The following is a 20,688-nucleotide window of genomic DNA, read 5'->3' on the forward strand; positions in this document are numbered from 1 at the left end:
GAAGGTATTCGGTTCAACAGTCAATTTATTACCCAGCACAAGAATAAAACTTAACAGAGCTCTGGGTCAGTCGTTAGTTCATAGGTCACCTGCACAGTGAGCTATTCCCCAAGACTGACCCCTATTGTCCAGTTGGCTCAGTTTATATAGATCAACCTTATCATACAGAACAAAAGTTGGCTTCCTTTGCTAGATCTTTTTGCATAAGGGTTATCACAAGTCATCTCCTGTTTTGCAGATATCTGGGGTGTAGCGCTCCCATCTTAATCCTCCAGGCCAGACTATCCTGTTGTTTTGATCAGAAATTAATTCATCACCAGATATTTCTAATCACCATTCTGTTCCTGTCTGGCCAATTTCTGCTGTTCTCTTTAACACCTCCTCATGCCTTAATCTTCCTCCTGGACTGGTTTTCCATTTCCTTGGTTTCTTGCAGGCCATTCTTTGTTCTGGTCTGGCCTGTGTCTCCTGTGCTACTCACCACCTCCTTCAGTTGGAGCTTTCTTCCTAAATCGTTTTATGAATTTCCTCTCCCTGTATTTGGGAGCAGACAATTTTGCTCAGCCAACTTCGCTCCATGCTGTGATTGCCACTTAATCACATTCCTCTTTTTCCCTGAACCATGCAGTACATATCAACTTATTAATTAATCATTTCTTTCATAATGTTTTAACCCCTAGATTCCAACAAAGTGTAGGCTGCTGATGGTTTGATCCCAGAATTGGGGTGGGGAGGGGGGCGGGGGGTGTTATTTGTGGGCAAGGGCTGGTTTGGAGGCTGCAGGGAATTCTTTTGCTCTTGACTGTAAGAAGCATTTCATTTAATTTTTACTGATGTAACCATCTTACCTTACGTGTGTGTAATATTGCACTATGTTACAGGACAGTCAGTCGAATTTTGATCTTGGCATGTTTAACAGAAAATGACAGTGACCCAGGTTCAAATCTGTCCCTTGTGTCAGGATTTTCCCCCCATCACCTTTTACAAAATGGCAAGGTGAACAGGGGCATTTGTGTGGGTCAGGGTTTTTTTTTAATTAATTTTTAAGAGTTAGTTATATTCTTGTTAATTTTACAAGAATATAATTCAAATCCCGATACATGTGGTTGATTAATACAAATTGAGATCTACCCAGACCCACCCTCTCCACATCCCATATGAGGGACCAGAGATCTTCAACAGATGTTTTATTTAACCATAATATTGTGAATATTTCAAAACTTCACTTCAACCCACCTTTAGGAAATGTGGGCTCCAAAGATAGAATGTTCATCTCGTGAACGATACATTATTTTCTTGTGGTGAACAGTTCCGAACCTCAGCCAGTTTGCAAGATATGGCCACGCACTTTCTAGCTGTACAATTTGCAGCAATTTACACCTGGTAAATATTCAGTTCTAATTTAAATTTAATTCCTTAACATTTCTTTCTCATGGATCCTGTGGGAATTTTAAAAAAAATACTTATTTCAACCAAGCTGCCCAACTTTAGGACATTGCCAAGTCAAATGCAGAAAAGTACAAATGACTTGTTAACATTTGAAACAAATCCGATTCCATGTATTTTCTTTTGAGGTGTCTGGTGAATAAAATTGTATTGAACCAGTCTATCTCATTTATAACGATCAGTCCATTTTCTATGTTCAAATCTCCATCCCATCTTTGCCTCAGTTTATGAATTCCTAATTTCTCAGCTTTTGCAGTCATTTCTACATTACTGAATAAATTTATATTCCCATGACCTGTTTCAGATGGTCAGGGCTTGTTATGACCTGTTACTGTTCTATCTGCCACTGTATTTTACATTTTGCATATCCTCTTCCTAAAGACAAGGAAAGGACTTCTTGTTGGTCATCTAATCTCATGTACCAGTTAGGGTTAGGGAACACAAAAAAATCAACAGGAGTCTGGAAGAGTTGCTCACAGTTCACGTTAGTAATCATTCTCTGCCTGCCTGATTTCTGGTTTCCAATTTACCCAAATGTCTTAATTTCATAGCAGTCTTAAATTCTTCACTTCAAAGCAGAAACAATGCCATTCAGGGTCTGAGTGGTGCTGGGGGCTTATTGCAGCCTTTGGATCAGGTCTAACAATTTGCACCATTGTTTTGAAGATCAGGCAGGCATTTGGATATGTATGGCTCAGTAGAGGAGGTGAGAATTGATCCCTGTCTGGAATGTGCTTTTTAACTCTCTTTCCCAGCTTTCTGCCAAAGTGGTTTCTTCATCATAATTCCCAGAAGAAGATATTCTACAGCTAATATTCCACACACTTCACCAAATGAGGCTAGTTGTGGGAAAAAGAAGTTCCTGTCTGTGTGGATGGACAATTTAAGGGTGAAAAAATGACCTGATGTCCACATATAGTAACTCAACCAAATTCTGTAAGGACACAAATGCTGGAGAAGCTCATCTGATCAAGCAGTGAACCTTTATAGAGTACAGATACTCGTAGCCCTGTTAAAAGGCACAAGCCTGAAACACTGGTTGTGTATCTTTTTTTAAACTTTATTTATGAACATATAAAATACATAGTAAACAAAATAAACCAACCTCCCAAAAAAAACTATATTCCATCCCCCCTCCCCATAATTAACCCCCCCCAAACTCCCTCGACTGAGGGAGAGAAAAATCATATCAATTCGTTGCGGCAGAATGAAAACACCAAACCTAATTTTCCACGTCATCGCAATGCATTTACTGGCCACTGCTAATACTAACTGAATAAACTCAATTTGAGGTTTATCCATTCTTAATCCCGTTGTTCAAGTTGTAATATACCGCATTAGAAAAAGCAGTGGATCGAACATAAAAAGAGTTTCTTTAAAGTAGTTTCAAATAAATCCTCAAAGGCTTAACTTTATCACACAACCAGATAGACAAAAAAAAGTATTAATTTGAATCCCACAATGAAAACATTAGTCTGAATGACTAAATCCTTATCTTTTTTTCCTGGAGTTAAATACAACTGATGTAAAAAAAAATGATAATTCACCCAATTATATCGCACATTCATCAATTTAATCCACCATCTTCACACATAGTAAGTAGTCCGTTCTTCTTGGGTTAATTCAAAAGAAGAATCTCCCATTTAATCTAAAGTTGGTTTAGCCATTTTCTGTTGTCACAAACATTTCTGAAATAGATCCCTTTTTTTGCCCCATTTACAATTTTCAATTTTAGTTAACTTGGGTATCTTCAATTCCCGCCCAAATCCACCTGTGACAGCACTTGCATGGAATGACACCCGTTTACCATGTCCCTCTGTTCAACCTCACTCCTCAGTGCCCGACCGTTCACCGTGTCTATCTTTTCTTGGTTTGCCCTTCAAAATGTGACACCTCACACTTGTCTGCATTAAATTCCATCTGCCCTTTCTCCAGCTGGTCCAGATCCTTCTGCAAGATTTTCTGGCTGTCCACAACTCCTCCGTTCTTGGTGTCACCTGCCAACTTGCTAATCCAATTCACCACATTATTGTTCCAGCACCTATCCCTGAGGCACATCTCTCATCACAGGCCTCCAGTCTGAAGAGCAATTGGTCTCACCAACTCACTGGCTTCTCCTGCACAGCCGTTGTTTCACATCCAAAATACAGAGGACATATGGATGGATGTTAAAATTCTCAAAGGTACATTAGTTAAAATGGTGTCAAATCACAAGGAACAGAAGTTGGCCATTCAGCCCACTGTGTCTGCTATCCCCTGATCTAAACAGTTCTCGCCTCTCATTCCAAGTTATGGCTTTTTCCCCTGATCCCTTGATACCCTGACTCATTAAACATCTATTAATTCCGCCCCCCCCCCCACCACTTAAACTCTCTCAACAATCCAGCAACAAATTCCATGACCTTCTGGTGAAATAAATTTCTCATCTGCTTTAAATAGGTACCTTCCAATTCTAAGACAATTTCTTTTTATCCAAGGGAAACATTATTCACATCTACTGTCCAATCCTTTCAGCATTGGAAAGGTTTCTGAAATCTCCTCTCCTTCTTCTATAATCCAATGAAGAGTGGAGATATATCATCCTGGTAAATCTCTGCTCTCTCTCCAACATCAGCACATCCTTTTTAAGATAAACTTCGCAGTTCTCCAAATGAGGTCTCTCCCATGCCCCATCAACACCTCCCTACCCTAGAAACAAAGGCCAACATAGAATTTGCTTTCTTTTCCTGCCGATCCAACCTGGTGGTTACCCACTCACTATGTTTTCCTGAACGAGAACCCCCCAAGTCCCTTGACACTTGAAATAATTACATGTAATTTCTGTAACAAATTTGAAATTTTTGGAAAGATTTGGGAATCCTATTTATAAACTGTAGGAATTAAGTTGTAATCGCCCAACCTGAACCTTCTGACTCCTAAAATCAAGAAAATTTGTTAGATTTTATTTGATAGTTTTTTAGTAATTTTTTTATAAATACTTTCCAGACGTTATCTATCTTTTCTATTGGGTTGTTGGGCAGGGGGAATTAAAAAAAATACTATGTATTAATTTTTCATTATCTTTGAATGAGAAATTTACGTACGCATTTAATGCATGTGAAATTAAAATTTTCAAAGAGAAGCTTAACATAACGTAATACATTTGGCTTATTTTCAAGAGTTGTGGAGAGTGAGGAGGGTTTTCATGGAGTACAAAAGGATTTGGACTGTTTGGAAAGATGGCAGATGGAGTTTAATATAGGTAAGTGTGAGGGGCTTTATTTTGGTAAGAATAACCAAGACGTATGCAGTGAAGGGGAGGGCATTGAGGAACAGAGGGATCTTGGAAGAATGGTTCAATAGACAATAGGAGCAGGAGTAGGCCCTTCTGCCTGTCGAGCCTTCAGTGACCGCCATTTCACAGATCATGGCTGATCACTACTATCAGTACCCCTTTCCAGCCTTATCCCCATAACCCTGAACTCCTTTGCCCACAAGAGTCTTATCTAACTCTCTTTTGAACATAATCAGCGAATCTGCCTCTACCACCCTCTGTGGCAGAGCATTCCACAGATTCACACTTCTCTGGGTAAAACAATGTTTTCTCATCTCCGTCCTAAAGGGCCTACCCTGTATTCTTAAACTATGCCCTCTAGTCTTCGTCTACCCCATCACTGGGAACAAGTAATCCGACTTCACCCTGTCCATCCCACTGATAATTTTGTATACCTCAATCATGTCCCCCCTCATCCTTCTAAACTCCATCGGATACAAGTCTAGTTTTTCTAGCCTTTCAGCATATGTAAACCCCGCCATCGCTGCAACTAACCTTGTAAATCTGCGCTGCATATCCTCTATAGCTAGTATGTCCTTCCTCAAAATTGGAGACCAGTACTGGGTGCAATACTCCAGGTGGGGTCTCACCAGGGCCCTGTACAACTGCAGAAGGGCGTCTCTGTTCCTATACTCCAATCCGCTCTTTATGAAAGCCAACATGCCATTTGCCCATTTCACAGCTTTCTGAACGTGCATGTTAGCCTTCAGTGACCGGTGAACAAGTACACCCAGATCCATTTGCTCCTCCCCACTCCCTCGCTTGTCTCCATTTAAATAATACTCAGCTTTCCTATTATTGCCCCCGAAATGGATAACCTCACATTTGCTCACATTGAACGTCATCTTCCATTCAGCAGCCCACACCCCCAACCTGTCCAAGTCCCTCTGCATTTTCCTGACGTCCTCCTCACACCCCACACTGCCACCCCGTTTAGTGTCAGCTGCAAATTTGCTCATGTTATTAATAATCCCCTCATCGAAATCATTTACATAAATTACAAACAACTGAGGACCCAATACCGATTCCTGCGGGAATCCACTCGTCATATCCTGCCATCCTGAAAAAGACCCGCTTACTCCAACCTTTTGTTTTCTATTTCTTAACCAATTTCCTATCCATGTCAGCACCTTACCTCCAATACCATGCTCCCTGATCTTACCCACTAGTCTCCCCTGCGGTACCTTATCAAAGGCCTTCTGGAAGTCCAAATACACCACATCCACTGGCTCTCCCAAGTCCACCCTCTTTGTCACATCCTCGAAAAATTCCAGAAGGTTAGTCAAGCATGACTTACCCTTAAGGAATCCATGCTGACTAGCCCTTATACTATTATTTCTGCCTAAGTGTTCTGGTATTACTCCTTTTATGATAGATTCCAATATCTTCCCCACCACTGACATCAGGCTGACCGGTCTATAATTTCCCGTTTTCTCCCTCCCTCCCTTCTTAAAAATCGGCACCACATCAGCCACTCTCCAATCCTCAGGGACCTCCCCCGAATCTATGGAACTTTGGAAAATGTCGACCAGTGCCTCCACAATTTCCATAGCAACTTCTTTAAGCACCCTGGGATGCAGCCCATCAGGCCCTGGGGATTTATCAGCCCTCAGTCCCAACAATTTTCTCACAACCTCCTCCTTCTAGATCTGGATATGCATTAGATCCCCTACTTACCCAGGAAAGTTCCCCAAGTCTCTTGATACCGCATGACCACTACCCCCTAACTGACCATAACCTATATCCTCCTTGGTGAAGACAGATGCAAAGTATTTGTTAAATTCCTCAGCTAACTCCTTGTTTCCGGTAATAATTCCACCCTTTTCCATTCTTAATGGGCCAATTTTAGAACGAACCAATTTCTTCCTCTTCACATATTTAAAAAAGCTTTTGCTATCCTCCATTATATTATTTGCTAATTTCCTCTCGTAGTTCATTTTCCCCTCTCTTATGACTTTCTTAGTTACCCTCTGATGCTCTTTGAAGGTTTCCCAATCCTCTAACTTCCCACTCCGCTTCGCTATCTTATACTTACACCCTTTGGATTTGATATTGCACTTGATTTCATTAGTTAGCCACGGCTGCCATTTGCATCTCCTAGAGCCTTTCCTCCACTTTGGAATAAATTTGTCTTGAATCCTGTAAAAAAAAATGTCCAAAAATACCTGCCATTTTCCCCAGTTGTCCTCCCAGCTAGTGTATCTTTCCATTTTATTTTGGCTAGCTCCTCCCTCATAGCTGCATCATCCCCTTTATTTAACTGCAGTACAGATGCTTCCGACTTCCTTTCTTTTTCCCTTTCTAATTGCAGCTCAAAAGTAACCATACCATGCTCACTATTCCCTAATGGCTCTCCTACATCGAAGTCACTTATTAACTCTGCGTTGCTGCACAGCACCAAGTCCAGAATCGACTTCCCCATGCTATGTTCCTCCACTAGCTGCTCCAAGAAAGTATCTCGTAGACATTCAATAAACTCACTCATGTGTTCCTGCCCCCGTCTGATTATCCCATTCCACCTTCATGTTGAAGTCCCCCATAACTACTGTATTGCTACCACTTTGACATGCCACTGTTAATTCCTGATTTATACTTCTACCGAGATCTGAGTTAATTTTCGGAGGCCTGTAAATGACTCCCATTATGGTCTCATGCCTTTACAATTTCTTAATTCTATCCAAACAGACTCTACCCACCTGTTTCAATATCTTTCCTTTCAAACGCCTGAATTTCATTTCTTACCAACAGAGCTACCCCACCTCCTCTTCCTAACTTTCTGTTTTTTCTATAGGACGTGTACCCGGGAACATTGATTTCCCAATCCTGCCTTTCCCGCAGCCATGTCTCCGTAACTCCGACAATGTCATAACCTCCCATTGCCATTTGCGCCTCAAGCTCATCCATTTTATTCCTTACACTCCGTGCATTCATACACAATACCTTGATACCATATCTCCATTCTCCCTCCATCTTTGTTCTCGATGCACTTGCCCCTACTCTCCTATCACTTTTAGTTCCCTTTTTCCTTATTGTTTCACCGTCTAACAGAACCACCCCTATATTCACTCTCCTATCTGCTTCCCTATCAGTCCTGTTCCCTTCCCCCTGCCAAATTAGTTTTAAATTTGAAGGTGGATTCCCATGGAGATAGAAGGCTTTGGGTACGCTGGCCTTTATAAATCATAGCATGGAATATAGGATCTGGGGAGGTGATGTTCAGAGTGTTGGTGAGGCCAAGTTTGGAGTATTGTATGCCGTTCTGGACTCCAAATTATAGGAAGGATATCAATAAGGTAGAGAGAGTGCAAAGAAGTTTGACGAAAATGTTGCCTGGATTGCAGTATTTTGAATACGTAGAAAGATTGAGTAGACTGGGACTTCATTCATTGGAGCGTAGAGGGTTGAGCGGGGATTTGATAGAGGTATTTAAAATTATCAAGGGAATAGATAGAGTAGCCGTGAATAGGCTCTTTCCCCTAAGGGGAGCAGAGATTGGAACAAGGGGTCATAAGTTAAGGGGCAAAACTTAAGTAATACAAGAGGATGCTTCTTCACTCAGAGTGGTGGCTGAGTGGAATGATCTACTGGAAGAAGTTGCGCCAGGGTCAATTCTGTCATTTAAGATGAGGTTATATGAGTACATGGATGCGAGGGGGTGGGAGGGTTATGGGCAAGGGAAGTAGGTAGGTGGAACTCGTGGAGTTTCACGTAAATCGGTGCTTTAGGTGCCATGAGCAAGTTGGCTCTTTCTTGCACTCGACTTGATTACGTGAAACCTTTCTGGGATAGAATCAAGGAACTTATTAAAATTTAAACTTTCACTTGATCCTAAGGTATTTTTATTGGGTGATATGAAGAAATTGAGTTTAGAATTAAAATTAGATGAATCTCAAATTGCTCTTTGAGATTGGCTTTAGCTGGGGCTAGAAAATGACGAGTATTCAATGGTGGCATTCAGAAAGGAGGTCTTGTATTCCATTAGAAAAGATAACGTATAATACAAGCCTCGTCTCCCAGTGGAAATATTAAACAGGCGGAAAACTATTCATAGTCTGAAAATGAGAGGTTATCCATATAAAAGAGATCAGGAAGAACTTCTTTAGCCAGAGGGTCGTGGATGTGTGGAACTCACTGCGGCATAAAGCAGTGGAAGCCAGATCGCTGGGAGTATTTTAAAAAGAACGACAAATATCTCATTAGTGAGGGCATCAAGGGATTATGGGGGAAAGGCCAAAAATGAGAACTAGTGTAGAGTAGCTTAGTGTAGATTTATGGAACAGACTCGATGGGCCTAGTGGCCTGGTTCTGTTCCTTTGTCTGTGATCACTAATGGAGTTATTTCAGAAATGTACAGAAAAAACGCTCCTAAATTAGAAATTCATAAATCAAGATTAAAATGGGAATCTGATTTGAAAGTTAAAATATGAAAATCATTAAGTACAACTAAAATTATTAATGTCAGGTCGAGACTGGCACAATATAATCTTTTTTACATCGATTATACTTGAAACCCAATTTAAATAAATTTAATTTGACATTATCAGATTTGTCTTGGATGTAATAAAGTAGGTTCTTTTATGTGGATAAATGTGAGGTGATCCACTTTGGAGGCAAGAACAGGAAAGAGGACTATTATCTCAACGGTATCTGTTCAGGAAATGCAGAGAGACTTGGGTGTTGCTGTGCATCAGTCGTTGAAAGTGGGCATGCAGGTGCAACAGGCGGTGAGGAAGGCATTCATAGCAAGAGGATTTGAGTACAGAGATCCTGCTGCAGCCATACACGGCCTTGGTGAGACCACACCTGCAATACTGCGTGCCGTTTTGGCCTCTTTAATCCGAGGAAGGACATCCTCGCTGTGGAGTGGGTGCAGAGAAGATTCACTAGACTGATACCATTGAAGGAAGGACTTGCAGATGAAGAAAGGTTGGATAGACTAGGCTTTTATTCTCTGGAATTTAGGAAATTGAAGGGGGATCTTATAGAAACAAAATTCTAAAGGGTTTAGACAGACTAGATGCGGGTAGGTTGTTTGCAATGCTGGGAAAAACAGAACCAGGGGTTACAGTTTAAGGATAACCATACTATAACCATATAACCATTTACGGAGCGGAAACAGGCCATGTTGGCCTTTCGAGTCCGCACCAGTTCACTGATTTTATGCGCCCTCTTCAGGCATTGGGGGAAGGTTTTCAGGACCGAGATGAGGAAAGATTTCCTCTCTTGGAGGATGATGGATCTATGGAATTCTTTGCTACAGAAAGTAGTTGAGGCTGGTTCCTTGTCAATGTTCAAGAGTAGGTTAGAATTGGCCCTTGTGGCTAAGGGGATCAGGAGGTATGGAGAGAAGGCAGGAACTGGGTACTGATCAGCCATGATCGTATTGAATGGCAGGGTAGGTTTGAAGGGCCAAATGGCCGAATCCTGCACCTATTTTTCTATGTTTATATATTCTACTTGGGTTTGTCCAAAATATATACATTTTGGTCCAAAATTAAAATTTTGAACACTCCCAATGGATCCTAGAATATTTTTCCTGGAAGAGACTAAAAATATTTGGATTAAACTGGATTTTTACAGGTTGCTTTAGCTGGTTCATATTTGGAGGACCAAGTCACCAAATTGCAGAATCCATGTGATTGAAGAAGTGCAGAGATTGGTTAGGATATTGCTGGGACTTGAAGGTGAACCCACCAGGGCCTACAGCTGGTCCTCAATGTTGTCGACACATTCTTGGAAAGTGTGACTTGAAGTGAAATGAAGGTTTTACCATGGGCTCAATGATCAAAAATAAGAGAAGTTCCTATTGGGCGATCCTGTCTCTCAATCCACCACAATCTCTGAACCTCTGAATTGTAGTTGTGGCCTCCCCGTTCTTTTCTGAGCTGAGACCAATATTGACGTTTAGGTCATGGTTGCAGATGGGTTGGAAATACTGAAGAAGTTTCCTCTTGCCTTACTCAGTTGCAGTGTCCATACTGGATGGGTAACCCTGGCCATTGATCAGCAGATCCAGAGAACACAGCACAGTACAGGCCCTTCAGGCCTTGATGTTGTTCTAGCCCATATATTCACTCCTTAAATATAATGTACTAAACCAATGGTTCTCAACCTTTTTCCTTGCACTCACATACCACTTTTAGTGGTAAGTGGGTGGAAAGAAAGTTCAAACCCTATTTTAAAATAATCATATGAACAATCTAGAACCGTCATTCTCAAGCTTCCCTTCCCACTCACCTACCACATGAAGCAATCCCTTAATGTTCAGAGATTACTTAAGGTGGTAGGTGAGTGAGAAGATAAAGGTTGAGAACCTTTTTCTGCAGGCAATCTAATTCTGAATCCACACAACCAAGGTTCCACAGATCCTTTGCCTCATGACTATCAGAATGAATCTACCCTGGGCAACCCTGTCAAAGGCCTGACTAAAATCCACACACCCCACATCCACTCCCCTGCCCTTCATTTGTTATTTCATTGTTTTCAAACACTTTCTTTCCCCCCCATTCATGTGTCATCCCTGACTAATCACGGAACCAACAGTCAAAGGACAAGGCCAGTGCCATTTTTATAAATGAGATTTGATATTTGCTTAAGTTGTCGTTTGTTTCCATGAAATTACCTCAAAGATATAGCTGCGGGTCGCCTGTGGAGGCCACTCCTGTGATCGCGGTTCGTTTTACTGCGCTTTTTTGGCCAAAATGGCCACACTTTCACACACGACCACGCGGTACATAGAAAGATTAATGATGCCTGGCGTCCCATTGGCCTGAAATATTCTATTAAATTTTATTAAAATTTTCAAAGAAAAGCTTAACATAACGTAATACATTTTGCTTATTTTCAAGTTGTGGAGAGTGAGGAGGGTTTTCATGGATTACAAAAGGATTTGGACTGTTTGGAAAGAGGGCAGATGGAGTTTAATGTAGGTAAGTGTGAGGGGCTTTATTTTGGGAAGAATAACCAAGACGTATGCAGTGAAGGGGAGGGCATTGAGGAACAGAGGGATCTTGGAGGAATGGTTCAATAGATAATAAGAGCTGGAGTAGGCCCTTCGGCCTGTCGAGCCAGCACCGCCATTTTACGGATCATGGCTGATCACTACTATCAGTACCCCTTTCCAGCCTTATCCCCATAACCCTTAACTCCTTTGCCCACTAGAGTCTTATCTAACTCTCTTTTGAACATAATCAGCGAATCTGCCTCTACCACCCTCTGTGGCAGAGCATTCCACAGATTCACACTTCTCTGGGTAAAAAAATGTTTTCTCATCTCCGTCCGAAAGGACCTACCCTGTATTCTTAAACTATGCCCTCTAGTCCTCGTCTCCCCATCACTGGGAAGAAGTAATCCGACTTCACCCTGTCTGTGCCCCTGATAATTTTGTATGCCTCAATCATGTCCCTCCTCATCCTTCTAAACTTCATCGGATACAAGTCCAGTTTTTCTAGCCTTTCAGCATATGTCAACCCCGCCATCCCTGGAACTAACCTTGTAAATCTGCTCTGCACATCCTCTATAGCTAGTATGTCCTTCCTCAAAATTGGAGACCAGAACTGGACGCAATACTCCAGGTGGGGTCTCACCAGGGCCCTGCACAACTGCAGAAGGGCGTCTCTGTTCCTATACTCCAATCCCCTCTTTATGAAAGCCAACATGCCATTTGCCTTCTTCACAGCTTTCTGAACGTGCATGTTAGCCTTCAGTGGCCGGTGAACAAGTACACCCAGATCCATTTGCTCCTCCCCACACCCTAGCCTGTCTCCATTTAAATAATACTCACCTTTCCTATTATTGCCCCCAAAATGGATAACCTCACATTTGCTCACATTGAACGTCATCTTCCATTCAGCAGCCCACACCCCCAACCTGTCCAAGTCCCTCTGCATTTTCCTGACATCCTCCTCACACCCCACACCGCCACCCAGTTTAGTGTCATCTGCAAATCTGCCCATGTTATTAATAATCCCCTTATCCAAATCATTTACATAAATTACAAACAACTGAGGACCCAATACCGATCCCTGCGGCACTCCACTCGTCACATGCTGCCATCCTGAAAAAGACCCGCTTACTCCAACCCTTTGTTTCCTATTTCTTAACCAATTTCCTATCCATGTCAGCACCTTACCTCCAATACCATGCTCCCTGATCTTGCCCACTAGTCTCCCGTGTGGTACCTTATCAAAGGCCTTCTGGAAGTCCAAATACACCACATCCACTGGCTCTCCCAAGTCCACCCACTTTGTCACATCCTCGAAAAATTCTAGAAGGTTAGTCAAGCATCACTTACCCTTAAGGAATCCATGCTGACTAGCCCTTATACTATTATTTCTGCCTAAGTGTTCTGCTATTACTCCTTTTATGATAGATTCCAATATCTTCCCCACCACTGACGTCAGGCTGACCGGTCTATAAATTCCTGTTTTCTCCCTCACTCCCTTCTTAAATATCGGCACCACATCAGCCACTCTCCAATCCTCAGGGACCTCCCCCGAATCTATGGAACTTTGGAAAATGTCGACCAGTGCCTCCACAATTTCCATAGCAACTTCTGGGATGCAGCCCATCAGGCCCTGGGGATTTATCAGCCCTCAGTCCCAACAATTTACTCACAACCTCCTCCTTCTAGTTCCAGACATCCATTAGATCCCCTACTTCCCCAGGAAAGATCCCCAAGTCTCTTGACTTATATCCTCCTTGGTGAAGACAGATGCAAAGTATTTGTTAAATTCCTCAGCCAACTCCTTGTTTCCGGTAATAATTCCACCCTTTTCCATTCTTAATGGACCAATTTTAGACCGAACCAATTTCTTCCTCTTCACATATTTAAAAAAGCTTTTGCTATCCTCCATTATATTATTTGCTAATTTCCTCTCATACTTCATTTTCCCCTCTCTTATGACTTTCTTAGTTACCCTCTGATGCTCTTTGAAGGTTTTCCAATACTCTAGCTTCCCACTCCACTTCGCTATCTTATACTTACTCCCTTTGGATTTGATATTGCACTTGATTTCATTAGTTAGCCACGACTGCCATTTGCATCTCCTAGAGCCTTTCCTCCACTTTGGAATAAATTTGTCCTGAATCCTGTGGAAAATGTCCAAAAGCACCTGCCATTTTTCCCGAATTGTCCTCCCAGCTAGTGTATCTTTCCATTTTATTTTGGCTTGCTCTTCCCTCATAGCTGCATAATCCCCTTTATTTAACTGCAGTACAGATGCTTCCGACTTCCTTTCTTTTTCCCTTTCTAATTGCAGCTCAAAAATAACCATACCATGGTCACTTTTCCCTAATGGCTCCCCTACATCGAGGTCACTTATTAACTCTGCGTCGCTGCACAGCACCAAGTCCAGAATCGACTTCCCCCTGGTAGGTTCCTCCAATAGCTGCTCCAAGAAAGTATCTCGTATTGGGTAGGACACGTAACAGCAGCATCGTATAATTCAAAAGCAAGAGGAGTAGCTATATTAATTAGTAAAAATGTGCCATTTAAAATAGAAGAGGAAATAATAGATCCAGCAGGGAGATATGTAATGATAAAATGTCAGATATATTCGGAGTTTTGGAATCTACTCAATGTATATTCACCTAACGAAGAAGATCAAAAGTTTATGCAAGATATCTTTTTGAAGGTAGCAGATATGCAAGGGAACATATTAATAGGAGGGGATTTCAACCTGAATTTGGATTCAAATATGGATAAAACTGGGAAAAAAATTAACAGAAAGAACAGAGTAACCAAATTTATAATTAAATCAATGGAAGAAAGTATCTCGTAGACATTCAATAAACTCACTCTCTTGTGTTCCTGCCCCCGTCTGATTATCCCAGTCCACCTTCATGTTGAAGTCCCCCATAACTACCGTATTGCTACCACTTTGACATGCCACTCTTAATTCCTGATTTATACTGCCACCGATATCTGAGCTACTTTTCGGAGGCCTGTAAATGACCCCCATTATGGTCCTCATGCCTTTACAATTTCTTAATTCTATCAAAACAGACTCTACCCACCTCTTTCAATGTCTTTCCTTTCAAAGGCCTGAATTTCATTTCTTACCAACAGAGCTACCCCACCCCCTCTTCCCAACTTTCTGTCTTTTCTATAGGACGTGTACCCGGGAACATTGATTTCCCAATCCTGCCCTTCCCGCAGCCATGTCTCCGAAACTCCGACATCTCCTGTCCAAGCTGCAGATTGCAAGGGCTGTAAAGTGCTGCCACCGCCTGTTCACACCGAGTACTGCATGCATGAAGAGAGAGGGAGAGAGAGAGAGAGAGATCTAGGTATAATACCACCACCTGGTGTCCGGACTCGCGAACTACAGGATACATGATTTTTATTTTTCATGGGAGTGTCGGAGAATGAGAGGAGACTTGATTAAGGTTAACAAAATAGAGCAAGATGGATAATATGGAGCTCCAATGAACAGGGAGGTCTCACCTGTGAAGGAGCAAGTGTGAGATCTCCCAGTTCATTCTTGCTCGGGCAGTGGTGGCCAATTCAAGACAGCTCCAATTAGGGGAAGAGAATATGCTGTTTCAGGTCATGGGTTTGAAATGGTTTCCCCAGTTGTGCCATTCAGACTCAAGAGAGCAGATGCTTGCAGACACGAAGGAAACCTAGTTTTATTGTGGAGAATTGCTTGTTTTTCGGGGTGAAGGTTGTTTGAGGTCTGAGATTCCTAAATACTTTACAATGGAAGCAGCAATTTTCCTTGTGCCTGATTGCTACATAGCGGGTAAAATGTCTCAAATCTATCGCTCAGCCAGGACTTTGGGTCATTGATTTGGAGAGAGAGTGATGGCTTGGCAATATTTATAGCATGGTGAGTCCAAAGCTCTCAAAGTGACAGTGTGGAAGGAGTTTGTCTGTTGTTTGTGTTTTCTGCCACCCTTGAGAACTTTAAAAATGTCCATGAATTGTGGTATTGGTGAGACACAAGCTTGTTTTGCCCTCTTTTTGTTCTGTATGTCTATAAAGTTTCAGTTTAGGGATAAAATGTCCAGACACTGTTCTGTTCAAAAGTCTAGTAACCAAATCAGATTCTCCCGAGTTCTTGTCATGGATATGTATCAAGAAGCCTGTTTTGCAGCAGTCGTGTTGCATTAGAGGTGCACATACAATTTTCAAAAATAATGAGTTTGAAACCAGAAAAAGATCAGGTCGTGCCCAAAGGTTCATCTGTGCTGTTGAATTGAATTGATGCCCCCAGGTCCAGAATGTGCCCTTCCACCCCATGGTCTTGAGCTTTCCAAATCGCCAATGAACTTACGGCCCCCTTGAGCTGTGGAGTGTGGGAGGAAATCCACACAGACACCAAGAGGATGTAGAAACTTCTTGCAGTCAGTGCTGACTTGATCCTGGGGTGACTCGTGCTGGAGAGGTGAGACTACTGTCCTGCCTTCACCTTGTGATGGCTGATTTTTATCTGATGGTGGATGGAGGTCTGACATGATATTCCCTTGGCCTTGAGGGAAAGAAGAGTAGAAATTGCAAGGGCTCTGACAGAAATGTTTAAAACCTGTTTATCCACGGTTGAGGTGCCAGAGGAATGGATGTAATCTAATGTTCCCTTGTTTAAAAACGGCTTCAAAAGCCAACCAGGTGAGCCTGACAGTGATAGGTTAATTATTGGAGGGTAATCAGAGAGTCCCTCGAAAAGAATCTGTTCAAATAGCTGGCCTTGATCAACCATAGCATAGAATACGGGAGTTGGGCAGTGAGGTTGAGACTAGACAAGATATTGGTGAGGCCCTGTTGAGATACTGTGTACACTTCTGGTCACCAAATGAGAGGAAAGCTATCAACAAAGTAGAGAGGGTGCAGAGAAGATTTACGTCAATGTTACCTGGATATCAGCAACTAGATTACAAAGAAAGATTGAGCAAATGAAGTCTTTATTCTTTGGATTGCAGATGGTTGAGAGGGGATTTGATCGAGGTCTTTAAAATTACTAGGAGGATAGAACGAGTTGATGTGGATAGACTTTTTTCATTGCGAGAGCAGAGATTGAAACAGGAGGTAAAAGTTTGGAAGTAACATGAGGGGGAACTTCTTTACTCAGAGTGGTGGCTGAGTGGAGTGAGCTTCCGGGAGAAATAGTGGCGGCAGGGTCCATTTTGTCATTTCAGGGAAAATTGGAGGGGAGGGGAATGCAGAGAGGTGGTACGAGAGGAGAGTATTTAGTTCAGTGCAGACAAGAAGGGCCAAGTGACCTGTTTCTGTGCTGTAATTGTTATAGGGTTAAAATGTGTGGCAGTAACTTGGAAGTCCGATGCGTATTTGGGAATGGGTCGATGGCCACACTGAAATAGGCCGTTGATTCCCACTTGAAATAATTACATCGAATTCACGGAACAAATTTGAATTTCTCTTTTGAAGATTTGGGATGTGTATTTACCAATTGTCGGAATTAAGTTTTAACCACCCAACACGAACTTTCTGACTCCTAAAACCAAGAAAACCAAGATTTTATTTGAGAGTTTTGGTCAATTTTTATAAATACTATCTAGATGTTTTCTCTCTTTATTGTTTTCTATTGGGTAGCTGTGGGAGGGGTTACTTTTGAAATCACTATGCATTAATTTTATCTTATTTTCAAATAAGAAATTTAAGTTTTTTAATGCATATGTTAAATTAAATGTAAAAATGTTACAAATAAGATGAATGAAGAATTGTTTCAGGAACTGGCGATCTTCCACGAGTGCCGTCAACCCCAGGAAGCAGGAATGTGTGAACGAAACACAAAACTGGCCAGAAGAACTGAGGAAACACAGCTAAAAGTGTCCAAAAAGGTGCTGATGCCATCTTGATTTTAATGCAGGTGACACCGAGGAATGCGTTGGGGCAGAGATGGTCTATGGGCAGCCAATATGGACGCCTTGGGGAACAAAGCCCGCACCACCAGTAGGGATGGATAATGGTGGGTAATGAATAAGCATATATTAGAGACACCGAGAGAGAGCGACACACACATACCCAGACAGACAGACACACACACACAGACACAGAGAGACAGATACACACACACAGACACACACAGAGACACACACAGACACACACGTAATATTTGCTTAAGTTGTCGTTTGTTTCCATGAAATTATCTCAAAGATATTGCTGCGGGTCGACTGTGGAGGCCAGTCCTGTGATCGCGGTTCGTTTTACTGCGCTTTTTTGGCCAAAATGGCCACACTTTCACGCACGACCACGCCGTACATGGAAAGATTAATGATGCCTGGCGTCCCATTGGCCTGAAATATTCTATTAAATTTTATTAAAATTTTCAAAAAAAAGCTTAACATAACGTAATACATTTTGCTTATTTTCAAGTTGTGGAGAGTGAGGAGGGTTTTCATGGACTACAAAAGGATTTGGACTGTTTGGAAAGATGGCAGATGGAGTTTAATGTAGGTAAGTGTGAGGTACTTTATTTTGGTAAGAATAACCAAGACGTATGTAGTGAAGGGGAGGGCATTGGGGAACAGAGGGATCTTGGAGGAATGGTTCAATAGACAATAGGAGCAGGAGTAGGCCCTTCGGCCTGTCGAGCCAGCACCACCATTTTACAGATCATGGCTGATCACTACTATCAGTACTCCTTTCCAGCCTTATCCCCATAACCCTTAACTCCTTTGCCCACTAGAGTCTTATCTAATCTCTTTTGAACATAAACAGCGAATCTGCCTCTACCACCCTCTGTGGCAGAGCATTCCACAGATTCACACTTCTCTGGGTAAAACAATGTTTTCTCATCTCCGTCCTAAAGGGCCTACCCTGTATTCTTAAACTATGCCCTCTAGTCCTCGTCTCCCCCATCACTGGGAACAAGTAATCTGACTTCACCCTGTCCATCCTCCTGATAATTTTGTACACCTCAATCCTTCTAAACTCCATCGGATAGAAGTCCAGTTTCTCTAGCCTTTCAGCATATGTCAACCCCGCCATCCCTGGAACTAACCTTGTAAATCTGCGCTGCACACCCTCTATAGCTAGTATGTCCTTCCTCAAAACTGGAGACCAGTACTGGACGCATTACTCCAGGTGGGGTCTCACCATGGCCCTGTACAACTGCAGAAGGGCGTCTCTGTTCCTATACTCCAATCCCCTCTTTATGAAAGCCAACATGCCATTTGCCTTCTTCACAGCTTTCTGAACCTGCATGTTAGCCTTCAGTGACCGGTGAACAAGTACACCCAGATCCATTTGCTCCTCCCCACTCCCAAGCTTGTCTCCATTTAAATAATACTCAGCTTTGCTATTATTGCCCCCAAAATGGATAACCTCACATTTGCTCACATTGAACGTCATCTTCCATTCAGCAGCCCACACCCCCAACCTGTCCAAGTCCCTCTGCATTTTCCTGACATCCTCCTCACACCCCACACCGCCACCCAGTTTAGTGTCATCTGCAAATTTGGTCATGTTATTAATAATCCCCTCATCCAAATCATTTACATAAATTACAAACAACTGAGGACCCAATACCGATCCCTGCGGCACTCCACTCGTCACATCCTGCCATCCTGAAAAGGACCGGCTTACTCCAACCCTTTGTTTCCTATTTCTTAACCAATTTCCTATCCATGTCAGCACCTTACCTCCAATGCCATGCTCCCTGATCTTGCCCACTAGTCTCCCGTGCGGTACCTTATCAAAGGCCTTCTGGAAGTCCAAATACACCACATCCACTGGCTCTCCCAAGTCCACCCTCTTTGTCACATCCTCGAAAAATTCTAGAAGGTTAGTCAAGCATCACTTACCCGTAAGGAATCCATGCTGACGAGCCCTTATACTATTATTTCTGCCTAAGTGTTCTGCTATTACTCCTTTTATGATAGATTCCAATATCTTCCCCACCACTGACGTCAGGCTGACCGGTCTATAATTTCCCGTTTTCTCCCTCCCTCCCTTCTTAAAAATCGGCACCACATCAGCCATTCTCCAATCCTCAGGGACCTCCCCCGAATCTATGGAACTTTGGAATATGTCGACCAGTGCCTCCACAATTTCCATAGCAACTTCTTTAAGCACCCTGGGATGCAGCCCATCAGGCCCTGGGGTTTTATCAGCCCTCAGTCCCAACAATTTACTCACAACCTCCTGCTTCTAGATCCGGATATCCATTAGATCCCCTACTTCCCCAGGAAAGTTCCCCAAGTCTCTTGATACCGCATGACCACTACCCCCTAATTGACCATAACCTATATCCTCCTTGGTGAAGACCGATGCAAAGTATTTGTTAAATTCCTCAGCCATCTCCTTGTTTCCGGTAATAATTCCAGCCTTTTCCATTCTTAATTGACCAATTTTAGACCGAACCAATTTCTTCCTCTTCACATATTTAAAAAAGCTTTTGCTATCCTCCAAGATATTATTTGCTAATTTCCTCTCATACTTCATTTTCCCCTCTCTTATGACTTTCTTAGTTACCCTCTGATGCTCTTTGAAGGTTTCCCAATCCTCTCGCTTCCCACTCCACTTCGCTATCTTATACTTACTCCCTTTGGATTTGATATTGCACTTGATTTCATTAGTTAGTCACGGCTGCCATTTGCATCTCCTAGGGCATTTCCTCCACTTTGGAATAAATTTGTCCTGAATCCTGTGGAAAATGTCCAAAAACACCTGCCATTTTTCCCCAGTTGTCCTACCAGCTAGTGTATCTTTCCATTTTATTTTGGCTAGATCCTCCCTCATAGCTGCATAATCCCCTTTATTTAACTGCAGTACGATGCTTCCAACTTCCTTTCTTTTTCCCTTTCTAATTGCAGCTCAAAATAACCATACCATGCTCACTATTCCCTAATGGCTCTCACTTATTAACTCTGCGTTGCTGCACAGCACCAAGTCCAGAATCGACTTCCCCATGGTATGTTCCTCCACTAGCTGCTCCAAGAAAGTATCTCGTAGACATTCAATAAAC

The 20,688-nt window shown here is 42.3% G+C and overlaps 1 long non-coding RNA gene across 1 annotated transcript; it reads left to right on the forward strand.

The window, feature by feature from the left end:
• The first annotated feature begins 3,569 nt into the window (after positions 1 to 3,569).
• On the forward strand, positions 3,570 to 17,526 carry LOC138750887 (uncharacterized). The gene is made up of 3 exons (XR_011349573.1): positions 3,570 to 3,629; positions 11,608 to 11,688; positions 17,450 to 17,526. It is a non-coding gene; the product is annotated as an uncharacterized lncRNA (long non-coding RNA).
• The last annotated feature ends 3,162 nt before the right edge of the window (positions 17,527 to 20,688 follow it).

Source organism: Narcine bancroftii, unplaced genomic scaffold (genome assembly GCF_036971445.1).
Source record: "Narcine bancroftii isolate sNarBan1 unplaced genomic scaffold, sNarBan1.hap1 Scaffold_294, whole genome shotgun sequence".
Lineage (NCBI taxonomy): Eukaryota > Metazoa > Chordata > Chondrichthyes > Torpediniformes > Narcinidae > Narcine > Narcine bancroftii.